General features: G+C 37.8%; 1 long non-coding RNA gene across 1 annotated transcript; it reads left to right on the top strand.

Moving 5' to 3' along the window:
- The first annotated feature begins 9,912 nt into the window (after nucleotides 1-9,912).
- On the top strand, nucleotides 9,913-10,949 carry LOC123963955. The gene is made up of 3 exons (XR_006823291.1): nucleotides 9,913-10,004; nucleotides 10,280-10,642; nucleotides 10,737-10,949. It is a non-coding gene; the product is annotated as an uncharacterized LOC123963955 (long non-coding RNA).
- Nucleotides 10,950-11,234: the final 285 nt, after the last annotated feature.

The raw sequence follows: 11,234 nt of genomic DNA, 5'->3' as shown, positions 1-11,234 counted from the left end.
ATAATAGTGCTTAGGAAGGAATTTTGCCAATGTGCAGTCTTTGACAGGGGAAGCAGGACAAAAAAAATCTGCACAACCATGGATGTGTGTAAATTCAAAACTGAAAATGTTTTATATATGTGATTTATACCATACCCTCTGTAATGTAAATGAATCTTGCATAAGAAGGTGGGAGGAATATCTCTGCATGCTTTCTCTCTATCATTATATCTCTGTTCATTAGGGCATGCCTCGTTGGATAATGTCACTCTGAGGCTGTATAGCAGCTGACATGTTTGATGTTAAGATTAATGCCTGACTTGGTGCTGGGAAGTGAATTATATTGATCTCTGGTTAGATGCGATCCCTAGTATCCATGGCAGCAGACCTGATTGCTGTGAAGCCGCATATCAATCTGAGACGTCAGAAACTACATTTGTCATTCGTAGTCACTCCCAAATCCCACACAGCTCTTGAAAAATACCAAGACTCTGTCCTCTTTCCTGCATGGTTAAAGGAGATATTTATTGAAGTTAGCAGCTTTCATTCTGTCTGCTCTGTGTCAAATATCAAACGATCTGCATGTGCCTTTTTGTTTAGGGAGCACAAGTCACTGATAATTCTTGGTAGCATTTTGTGTGCGTATGTGCACTGTGATAAAAAGAGTGAGTGAATGCACATAATTTATCATGGTATATCTGGAAACTATGAAGCTTTGAATAACTGGATGAGAATAATAACAATATAAGTGATATAAATCTCTATCAATCAATGACAAAAATGAAAACGAATTGGATATAATAAGGCAGAGAAGAAAGCAGGTCAGGACAACGTCTGCTCCCTGTGAGTGAGCCTTTATGGCCAGCATTAGCTGCATTACGCAGTGCTGGAACTAAGAGCAGCTCCTGCAATGGAGCTTTAATAATGACTACGTTATTACTTGGTTACTGTATTATTCATGACTTCCTCATTACACAAGCAATTCTTAACTGTGAGGACCACATTTCTGTCAGTGTGTGCTTAATTGTAAGTATGCTGACAGTGAGGAAGAACCAGAGACAGCTGGTGGAACAACTGTTTATCCCTAAATTGTATATTTCCTATGTGTGATGACTACAGCCCGTGAGAATATGGAATGTGGGATGTTTCACTTGAGTTTAAGGAAAGCAGTCTCCGCAGTGCGTAAAAGTAGCACATCTGCAGAGATACCCAAATCTTAAACCTGCATTTTGGAGGAAAAAGCATTAACATTCACTTTATTCTCATAGATACCACACATCAGTTAAGCACTATATTGGCATAAGGCATGGGATGAAGATGTGTATGTCTTTATTTCTGAGATTAACAAGATTATAAAAAAGCTTGATTTATACATCTATTGTATACCTGCAGGAAACAAAACAAGAAATATACAATTACTGATGTGTATTTATTTAATTTAGTAAAAAAGCACTGATGATACCATCTCCCAGCTCCCTGCTAAGAGTGGTGTGTAGGGTGGGAGGGGTTGGGGGTGGTAAACAGTTTCTGTGTCTCTGAAGATGTCTCTTTGTTTGAGTGCCTAAGAAGAGAATTATCTTGTTCAGGTGGATGTCTGCAACCCAATTATGGTTATAATAAATAGGAGGGACATCAGAAGGCTAGACTTAACTTGCATTTGTGAAATTGTAACTTTACATATATTTTACATTTATTGTCCACCTTTGGGATTTTGTAAAACTGAAGTCATATTTTCCTGTTTGGGTAACAAAAAGGAAAAAGAAAGAGCATACAAAGGAGAAGATAATTCAGTGACATGTAACTATATACTATGTACCATATGCCAACAGCATGCAGGTGGTAAAAGAATATGTACATAGCAGAGCAGAATATATACAGAGTAGAAGATTTTTGACTCAAAATAACTCAGGCATGCAAATTCCTCACCTTTCGCTGAAATTTGCCGTTTTGAAAAAATGAGTCACCTACGTGATATGTGCAGATGTGATGAGAAAATATTTTAGGGGGGGTCAGTAGTTGCTAAGACAGCATTAAGGCATATCAGTTATATCTACCGAGTCCACTTTATCATGAGCTTTGCAACTTTACAACTGCCTAACCAACTGTCACGCCTAATGCCTCAACCCAACAGCCAATCAGAGGCAGAGTACACGAGTTGTCTGTTGGACAGCAAGCCTGATGTACGACCAAGACAGACGTAAGCTAGCTTATAATGTTAACTGTCTTTCTGAAACAGTAATGTTGCTAAGTTTATACCCTAGCCCTTTAACGTCAACAGGGCAAAACGTGTCGGCATCTGTCTTATTTACACTGGGGGCGATGGGGACATGTCCCAATCACGTTTTGAAATCATTTGTTAAAAATGCTTTGAAAAATATCTTGCAACAAGAAATGTTAAAGAACAAATGGAAGTACTTTTGAGAAAGGTTTATTTGCACTTATTTATTTAAGTAAGATAAAACAAGCTACTGGTTATAAAATGATGCCAAAACATGCAGCACTAGTTAGTAACTTTAACAACTTTCTGACAGTTTCTTTTTGGCCAAGTTTTCTGTTCTCTCCCTGTGAACATGACAAAAGAGGAGGGAAGACTAAATCATGTGTGCTGACTCAGCAGGGAGAAACAGATCTGAAACACAGACTAGCCATGTTTCCATCAATGTTTTTTAATGTGCATTTTGAAGTATTGCATTAGAAAAGGTTCATGGAAACCGCTAAATTTGAAATAAAAATCCTTAATTTCGCCAGAAAAGTTTTTACGGTCGCTTAAGGTGGTTTTTGCCTTTGTTGAAAAAGAATAAATGCGCTAAATGGGAGATGGGAACACTTTTTCAATAAGTTCTGACTTAGCGAACTTGTAACTCACAACTGATCAGCTAATTTCTGCTGTCGGTGCGGAGTTCTCCATGCCTGAATTTCATTAACGCTCATCTGTGCTGAGAAAAGAGGTGGATGCAAATCTCGGCAGGTAGCCTTCATCATCTGTTCTGCCGAATTATGCATTCACCTCTTAAAGGTCTTTTTCAGATACTTTGCTCTGCACACTGATCAAATGGGGTTATCACTGCAGATTTTTGCTCAATGAATGCTACTTCTACTGAGTTTGATAAAATATTAACAACTCTAAATGTTCATAAAATATATACTTTGAAGCATTTATCACCATTGATGAACCCCACAAAGGATATTATAGCATTTAAAAGCATTATTTGGAGGTGCGAGCAATTCTTGGCAGGCATGCAAAACTCGGCATAACACCAGATTTTCCCATTACGAGCGGAGACATGGCTGGAAACACATTTCTGAAGACATCTCTCCATTTTTCTAAGATCAATGGCCATCAGGTTCCTGTGAATGGTTTTGTTTCTGGTTTGGAACCCATATGTCTTGTTTAATACAGCCATGTGTAACGTCAACTACTGACGTAACTACGCTTGCCATAGGCTGGTTTATTCGCTCCAAACCAGCTGATGGAACCGCTGATATTTAGCAATGTCTTTTTCTTTCTTTTTAGCAACATTTCAAAAGTATGCTTAATATTCGATTGACAATTAGATGGAAACATGGCTACTGAGAGCCTTACTGCATTATGTTCTTTTAGATTTTTAGATTTTAAATTGTCACCCGCCAACTGAATTTTGAGTTTCCCTTTAAATAAATAAAAACATTTCCACCATAATTTAATGTAGGAAAGGCAGAAATTGGGGCAGAAAATTGACCAGAATGCAGGAAATTATTTGTTTAATGCTCTAAATTTTCTGGGGGAGGACCCCCTGGCCTTTCCAATGCAAATACTTTTTCAGCATAGATGATTTCTACAAAATACTGTTAAAATATCATCACATCTCGTTCTTGTGACATCAATAAGGTGCACTGCCACGTCTCTCTAATCTGAGCCCTTATGTCCCCGCTACTTTTTGACACAAAGGGACGCCCTTGCGTGTCAGTATCTTTTTCTTGTTGCAGTTGACAAATGCACATTATCTATACATGTAAGCTTAAGACAGACTGCTGTCTGTTTGTGTTTCTCTGCTTGCATGTCCTTCTCACCTTTTTTACTCCTGACCAGTTTGCAAGCCTGATAACTACATCATGTATAGCGATTTGTGAAGTGGCAGACAAGAATATGCAGTTTGTGCAAAAACATGTTTCAGAGTGGTTTATTTCAGGATAAGCCTGGTTGATTGCTGTACTGATTGCCTCTACTGTACTTAATCTGTGTGCTGCTTTGACCAACAACCATTTTTGAAGTTGATTACAGTCGTGCTTGTTTGCTTCAGTTTTCTGAGTTCCATCCTTGTGGTACAATCCCCGGCAATTTTCTTACAAAGTTCAAGAACACAGACGAGGCTCCATCAATGCTGTTAAAATACACCAACCATGATTTTGATCCCCTTATTACATCTTATAGTTAGTAGAAATGGATGTGTTTTGTTTGAGTGCGTGTAGGTCTGGAGTATTTTAACAGGAGAGAAGAATTACACAGGGCGTCACGAGGACTTTCATTTCTCAGCCTTTGTGTTTTGTTGGGCTGCATTTGCAGTATACAATTTGACAGTGTTTTTCATTGAAATAGGGATTGACAAGCTATAATTTATAGTTCTGCAATGTCAAGAAAACATTTTTATTGAGTCGTGTGGCTTATGTGCTACATATCAAGAAGAGAGAAGAAGAGAAGAGAAGCTTTCACCTTAGTTTGTTGTACAACATATTTCAATAAATGTAAAATTCTGGGAGTTCATTAAGAACAGACTCATATAGCTTTATTTCTGATGAGCAAAGAGAAAAACAAATGCATGTGCACAAAATCATGCATTTACCCTTCGGGGACAAATATGTGGAGCCACCAGATTCTAACATAAAATTCCCTGAACACCTTCTAAGTACCCAGTGTGCATAAACATTCAGTTAGACATCTTACAATGATGTGCTCATTTGCAAATCCTGCATGTCATTAATGGAAAAAAACAAACTATTACCCAAAAATAAATCAACCCTACCTTCACTTTAAAATATAGATACTATACTATTTCTGGTATGGCACTAGAATAAGCCTGTCATCCCCCAAGCTAGGCCAAAGCATATATGCATCGCTACATAATATGCTCATTTATGTGCTTGTACACAGTAATTTGGGTTTTTGAGATTGATGAAAAGCAGGTTTCGTATTGTAAAAGGTGCACCCGGTGCAGCCGTATCTGATTTCTACCAGTTCCATTTCTAGAAGTTGTCACTGATGACTGACATTGTGTCAAAGAAATATTTGTCTAGCTACGAATGAACTAGATGGCAGGTTAAGGACAGGTTAAGTTGTTTACGTAAACAGCAAAGATGTAGATTGATCCACTGTATGTCTGCTTTCAATATGCCAGGGATAATTATGCTGCGATTGTGGGATGATACTAATGTAGTAATTAATTTACTAAATTCGGATAATCTTAACTAGTGTAGCGTAGGGCTGTACGATATGACTATATCTATCGTTTGACGATAGAAAATTGTTTACAATTATGCTTTATTGTTTATTTCAGTGTGTCGCAAATTCTACACTTTAGCGTAATATTTTGGTGAGGGAACAGTGGTTTGCACCGTAGTGAAGTTAGTTGTACGTTGGAATTTGGCATCTATAGAATGTCCAATGTAAAACTAATATTGAAATTGAAAATAAATAAATAAATGTAATGAAAAATAAATGTAATGAATAAATAAATACAATCGACGAGCCACACAACACCATTCAGCAGTGCCAGCCATGATGTGTGTGTGTGTCAGTCAGGTAATGTTAAATGACTTGCCCATGGACATTCAGCTTACTTTATAGTTCGCCAAGACATGTCAAATGAAAACTCTGGCAGGAAAAAAAACAACTAGTCACTGGAGCAATGGGAGAGATCCTGGTTCGCGGGTCGCTCGGTGGCCGCTTGAGCAACTCGTTACAAAAACAAAGACAGAGATGCAGCGCCAGCAGCGGTGAGACAGAAGGCAGTAGGGAGAAGATAAGGAAGTTGTGGGTTTAGCTAGCTGGTTATTAGCTATAGCAGGTGCCTTTTGTTGAAACATGTTCAACTTTTCATAAAATCGATGTGCTCGTCAATTTCACTTTTCGTCAACTGACCAATCACAGCCTGGATGGGACGGGACGCAAAAATGGTTTGACGGGCAACACAGTAAACTTTCAAATGTTGAACTCGTTCTGCGTGAATGGTTCTGATTATTGATGAGATAGTAGAATTAACAAATTAAGTGACCAATGTAGGCCATTTTTCTTGCACAAGGATTTATTGAATGAAAACAACTCACAAACATGAAACTGTCCAATTGGAATTCATTTTATACTAGTGGTGAGCTATATAGTATACTATTTCATAAAATGACAATGCATATAGTAAAATAAAAAAAATTATATATTAACATACTAACACCATACAATTAAATTAAATTTAACTTTTTATCTAATGTTATAATATTACACTAACATACTCAATAAAACTAGTTTCTCCTCCATGTTGTGGAAAGAACCTCTTCAGTGGAAAGATGCAGATTTCCACTCCAGTGCGCCAGTATGTGCTCCTTCTAGCCTCCTCCTGAGTGTAACATGTTCCCCTTGTTCTGTTTTACTGAACTTATTGTAATACTGTTCAGTAGTCTTGTTTACATTAGGTGTGGGTTGTAGGTGCTACTGGTGTATTGTGAATCTGTCCCTGGTTCAAAAACTACACAAGCACCAATCACAGCAAACTTTTTGTGATGACTGATCAGTGTTTTAAAAGCTGTTTTCAATGTCTCAAATATTCAAAACATCTGTTTCAATATTTTAAAAAGCTTTAACAAAATTTTAAGGCCGGTACCGAGTGTACAGACACAATGGTCTTCACTTCCAGTCCTCCAATGTTTTCATACCATAGTTGAACAAAAGGAGAAGGAGCAAACACAGCATAAATATGTGGATAATAAATAGTTTGTTAAACTCTGTTACTTGAACATTTTTCACTGTGGTCCTAAATTTCTTTGTGTGCTCCTAATTTTTTTTACCTTGGGGGGGAAAAATGTTAGCTTAGAGCCATGTAGCATCAATTTGCTAATCCACAGCCTAGCTAACATTAGTTCCATTACTTGCAGTGTGGTTGTTCACTATCATGATATTTGTCATGGTGTTGTATTTCTCCATAATCGCATACCCCAACTTTGTAATGCAGAGAAATATCCAGAGTTACATTTGGAAATGCCATATTTCATTGAATTTACAAAGATTTTTTCCATATCACACAGCCCGTGTGTAGTGCATACTGTAGCATTACCTCAAGCACTGAAAACACATTCTGATCCCGATGCAGTATATTATTTGGCACTGTATGCCTAATAGTAAAGAAAAGTCAATACTCACAGAAATATGAGGATCACTGTATGATATCATCAAAATCCAATTTTAGTTAGTATATTGTTTATGGACAGAATATCAATGATGTGAGAATAACAGTACAATAACTATTGTACCGATTTGTTGAATTCATAGAGACGAGTTGCTGTGAAACAATGTAACATTATCTGTCTTTTGGGATTGAATTAGGTGTCTCAAATGATTACAAATGTTCCCTCACAATACAAGTAAATCCCTCATGCTATTGCATTGTATGGCTGTCCTTCAAAAGATGTACAGTACATTTATTACATTCCTACATTGAGGTGGCAACTAAAACATAATGTTAAAGAATTAGGTCTTTAGGTATAAGACAGAGTTAGATGGTACTCAGGGGAGCAAGAGATTGCTGGGGTTTACGGATTTGAGTTTTAGAAAGTGTGACATCTCATGGGAACAAACTGTTGAGGTGATGTGTGACCTCAGTCCCAGAGGAATGTCTCTGGTACAGATAGTATCTAGGGTGGACAGGAATGGTGACAGCTCTTCCTGACCCCTTTCTCACTCTGGCATCATTCCTTCCTTTTTTTCGTTGATTGAGGGTAGCAGAGAGGAAGTGTTCTGCATGGCAGTCAAGGTAACATGCTGGAGCTACAGTACTTGGCGTAGGAGAAGTCTCTAATTACTGTGCTACAAAAATTAATCAAGGCTTCTTGTCAGATGCTTTGTTTTGTCATTTGTCACAAGGAGAGTATCCTCTATTGACTTGCTTGAATAGGTTTAATAACCCATGACACATTTCTGTCTGATCCCACTATTTAAATTGACTCCATGTGTGGTATTTTTGTCATATGAACACTGATTTATTTTCAACTCTGAAATTGCTAAATATTTTCTCTCCCCCTGATGATGCTGCATTTCCACTAGGCATTAATTCAGCTACTCAACTGCTTACTCTTACATCAGAAAGCCACATTGAATCAAAATCCCATTTTGCCTCCCTCCTCTGTTCTCAATCTCTCTAAATCTCATACTGTTTTGTTTTTGTCCATATTTTAGCAAGTTGCACCATTTACCTGAGCACATGCTATCTTTCTTCCCAATCCATAGTTCTCCCCTTTCGTCTGTCCCTCTGAGCCAAATTACTTCTGTGACTTATAAATCTCATGTTTCTTTCAGATCACTGCCAACCATCCCTTCCCATTGGCAGCTGGACAAATTTTAGGTCATTATATCCCATTTGAGCATTTTAACCATGTCCCGCACCCCCGCCCCTCTTAATGAACTCATGTCTCCAAACCAAGCCCACTTTGCTGTTGTCCCAAGCCACACCAATATAAATTGGCAGCTGCTGTCAATTCATATTTTGACATCAGTTGTTTAATATACTACTGCATGTCTTTGAGAACTGTTTGTTTCTTTAGGTAATAAGGCTTGAAGAGAAGTATCTTTTGGGAAGTTTGCTTAATTGACTTGATTTAAATATTGCAATTCTTCCTTCTACCTTCCTGTGCATTCCCCATTTTCAGATAGAACATGTAGCATTTCAGTAACAGTTTTTAAATTGTGTTTATTTGAGACAATATTTCAATTCATGCTTTGCCTGTCTGATGTGACTGAGTCCAAGCTTATTGTACAGTATCCATGGTGCTTCGTGCCTTTACTTTGACTGTGCTATTTGGGCTTACTAGTTGTACATTTTATTTCTTAAACAGCAAATATTGGTCTGGCTCGAACATTCAGCCATTGCTTTATTTGTTGGTCATTAATGTACTGTGTAATCCCTTGTTTATTACTTCTCAGTTTATGGCTAAAGTAGTGTCAGTACTAATCCAGCGATCCAGCAGTAAGCTATAGAAGTATATGGTTTTGTAATCTGTGTCTGTCTTCTGGCAGGTTATTGCTAAATTCATATTTGCTAAATGTGTACATTAGCAGGCCTACAAGACACAGTAAAATAAAGTGCATGTATGAGTGTTACGACTGGCTTGCAGGCCACAATAACAAAGGGAGATGCACACCAAACTTAATAAACTAAGCAAAAATAGCAACGGGTGATTGTGGTCACAATCAGTGGTTTTGGAAAGTGCGTGAGTGCAAGGACTAATACGGGGTGCACATTGTCAATGTAAAAATAAGGCGAAGACTAAAAGCAGGAGAGCTGGGTGTGAGGTGAAGGGACCGCAACGACATCTGGGCAGGTGGTCGTGAGTAACTGAGGAGGAACACTCAACCAGGTGCTCCCATTTATTGCACATCAGTTGCAAGGACCTGCAAAACATAATAAAACATAGTACGCAAGGCACAGGTCTCTAGGACTAGGAGCAGACCTGTTTTATTTAAAATATTTTGAGGATATGGGCGTGAGTGAGACTCCTTCTCTTGCCTGCCTCCATCCACCTTTCTCCTCTTGTGCAGAGCCTTGCTTACTTTATCAGTATCTGCGCCAAACTGGCAATCAGTAGCTGCCTGTTGACATCACAGTTAGTGCCTGCAAGGGGGATTCCAGTTGCTAGGGGATGTGTAGAGCATGGCACTTTGAGCTTCTAAATCAAGTATCTTTTTGTATACTAACTACTGCACCAGCTTATGGATATTCATTGCCAGATTAAACAGGAAATTGGATTGCTTATGTTTTCCATGCTTTCCATGCACGCTAATAGCTCAGGTAGGTAATGATTATGAGCAACCTTTCAACCTAAAGATTGTAAAAATACTTCTACAATCTTCGCCTCATGACAAACTCATGACTCATTGAAAGCTATCATGTTAATCATATACTACATATATATCTACCATATGAAATAATGCACAGTACATGGGTTACCAAAGCACAAGATGGATTCTGGGAAGAGTGAAGTTAGATATTTTTTAGTAATCTAATACAAAGTACATTTGCATCATTTGTATACTGAAAAGCCCAATCCCTCATTTTCTTTGCAGCACCTACATGTGTTATCCATTCTGTGCCATCATGTACTAACAAGGAGAGTAAGTGGTGGAAAGGACATTTAATGGGTAGAATGAATTTCTATTTGTCTACAGGATGTTAAGACCCAAAAAAGGAAAACTCTTTCCCATAAATATTATTCACAGTGGCAAATGGATACTACATATATTCATCCTTATCATTTCCACAAGGAGTGGGGAACAAAATATACACACGTGCTCACACACACATTAAAACAAGGAATTCCCCACGCACAGCAACAACAGTCAGAAGCTGGTGGATCGCAGGAATTAGCAATAATAGAATCAAAAACAAGCCCCCACACACTAGAACGACTTTACTCCAAGAAGCTGTAGGTGAGATGCGTTGTTCAAAATAAATCACAGTAAATTTCTCAATTCTGTTTTGGCTACGTCATTAACAAGCCGACATGTGGCTCATCTGCTGCAGTGATAATGGATCGTGGATGGAAAAATACTGAAAAAAGAGAAACGGGTCCGGCTGCGGACTGTACCTCAGGGAGCGTGGTGTAAGCCAAGGGCTTGGGGTAGGTCAAGTTCATCAGACAAGAATGCGGGATTTGAAGAAGACGATGAAGTAACTGCACAGCAGAAGCAACAGATAGGTAATCACAGCTCAGTACAGCAAAAGTTGAACATATGATGTTATTGGACTAATAAGTACAATTATTTAAAAAAAATAAAATTTAACCGTCGTTTAACATTGTTAATCTAAATAATCTTATAATATTCAAAAATAACCATTTTATTAAAGTTAATGTTTGTCCTTGTTGCCAAAATTTTTTTATTGCTGTGAATTTTTAAAAATCTTATTTTATTGAATTGTGGTATTTTATTCTGTTTTATTCATTTTATATGCAACATTTGTAGACATCCTCAAAAAACAGTTGCATCAATCATGCTTGTTGTACTATTGTTATCTATTTGT

Source organism: Micropterus dolomieu, linkage group LG23 (genome assembly GCF_021292245.1).
Source record: "Micropterus dolomieu isolate WLL.071019.BEF.003 ecotype Adirondacks linkage group LG23, ASM2129224v1, whole genome shotgun sequence".
NCBI classification, from domain to species: Eukaryota; Metazoa; Chordata; class Actinopteri; order Centrarchiformes; family Centrarchidae; genus Micropterus; species Micropterus dolomieu.
Note: the sequence above shows the minus strand (reverse complement) of the source record. Positions and strands in the feature narration are given on the sequence as shown.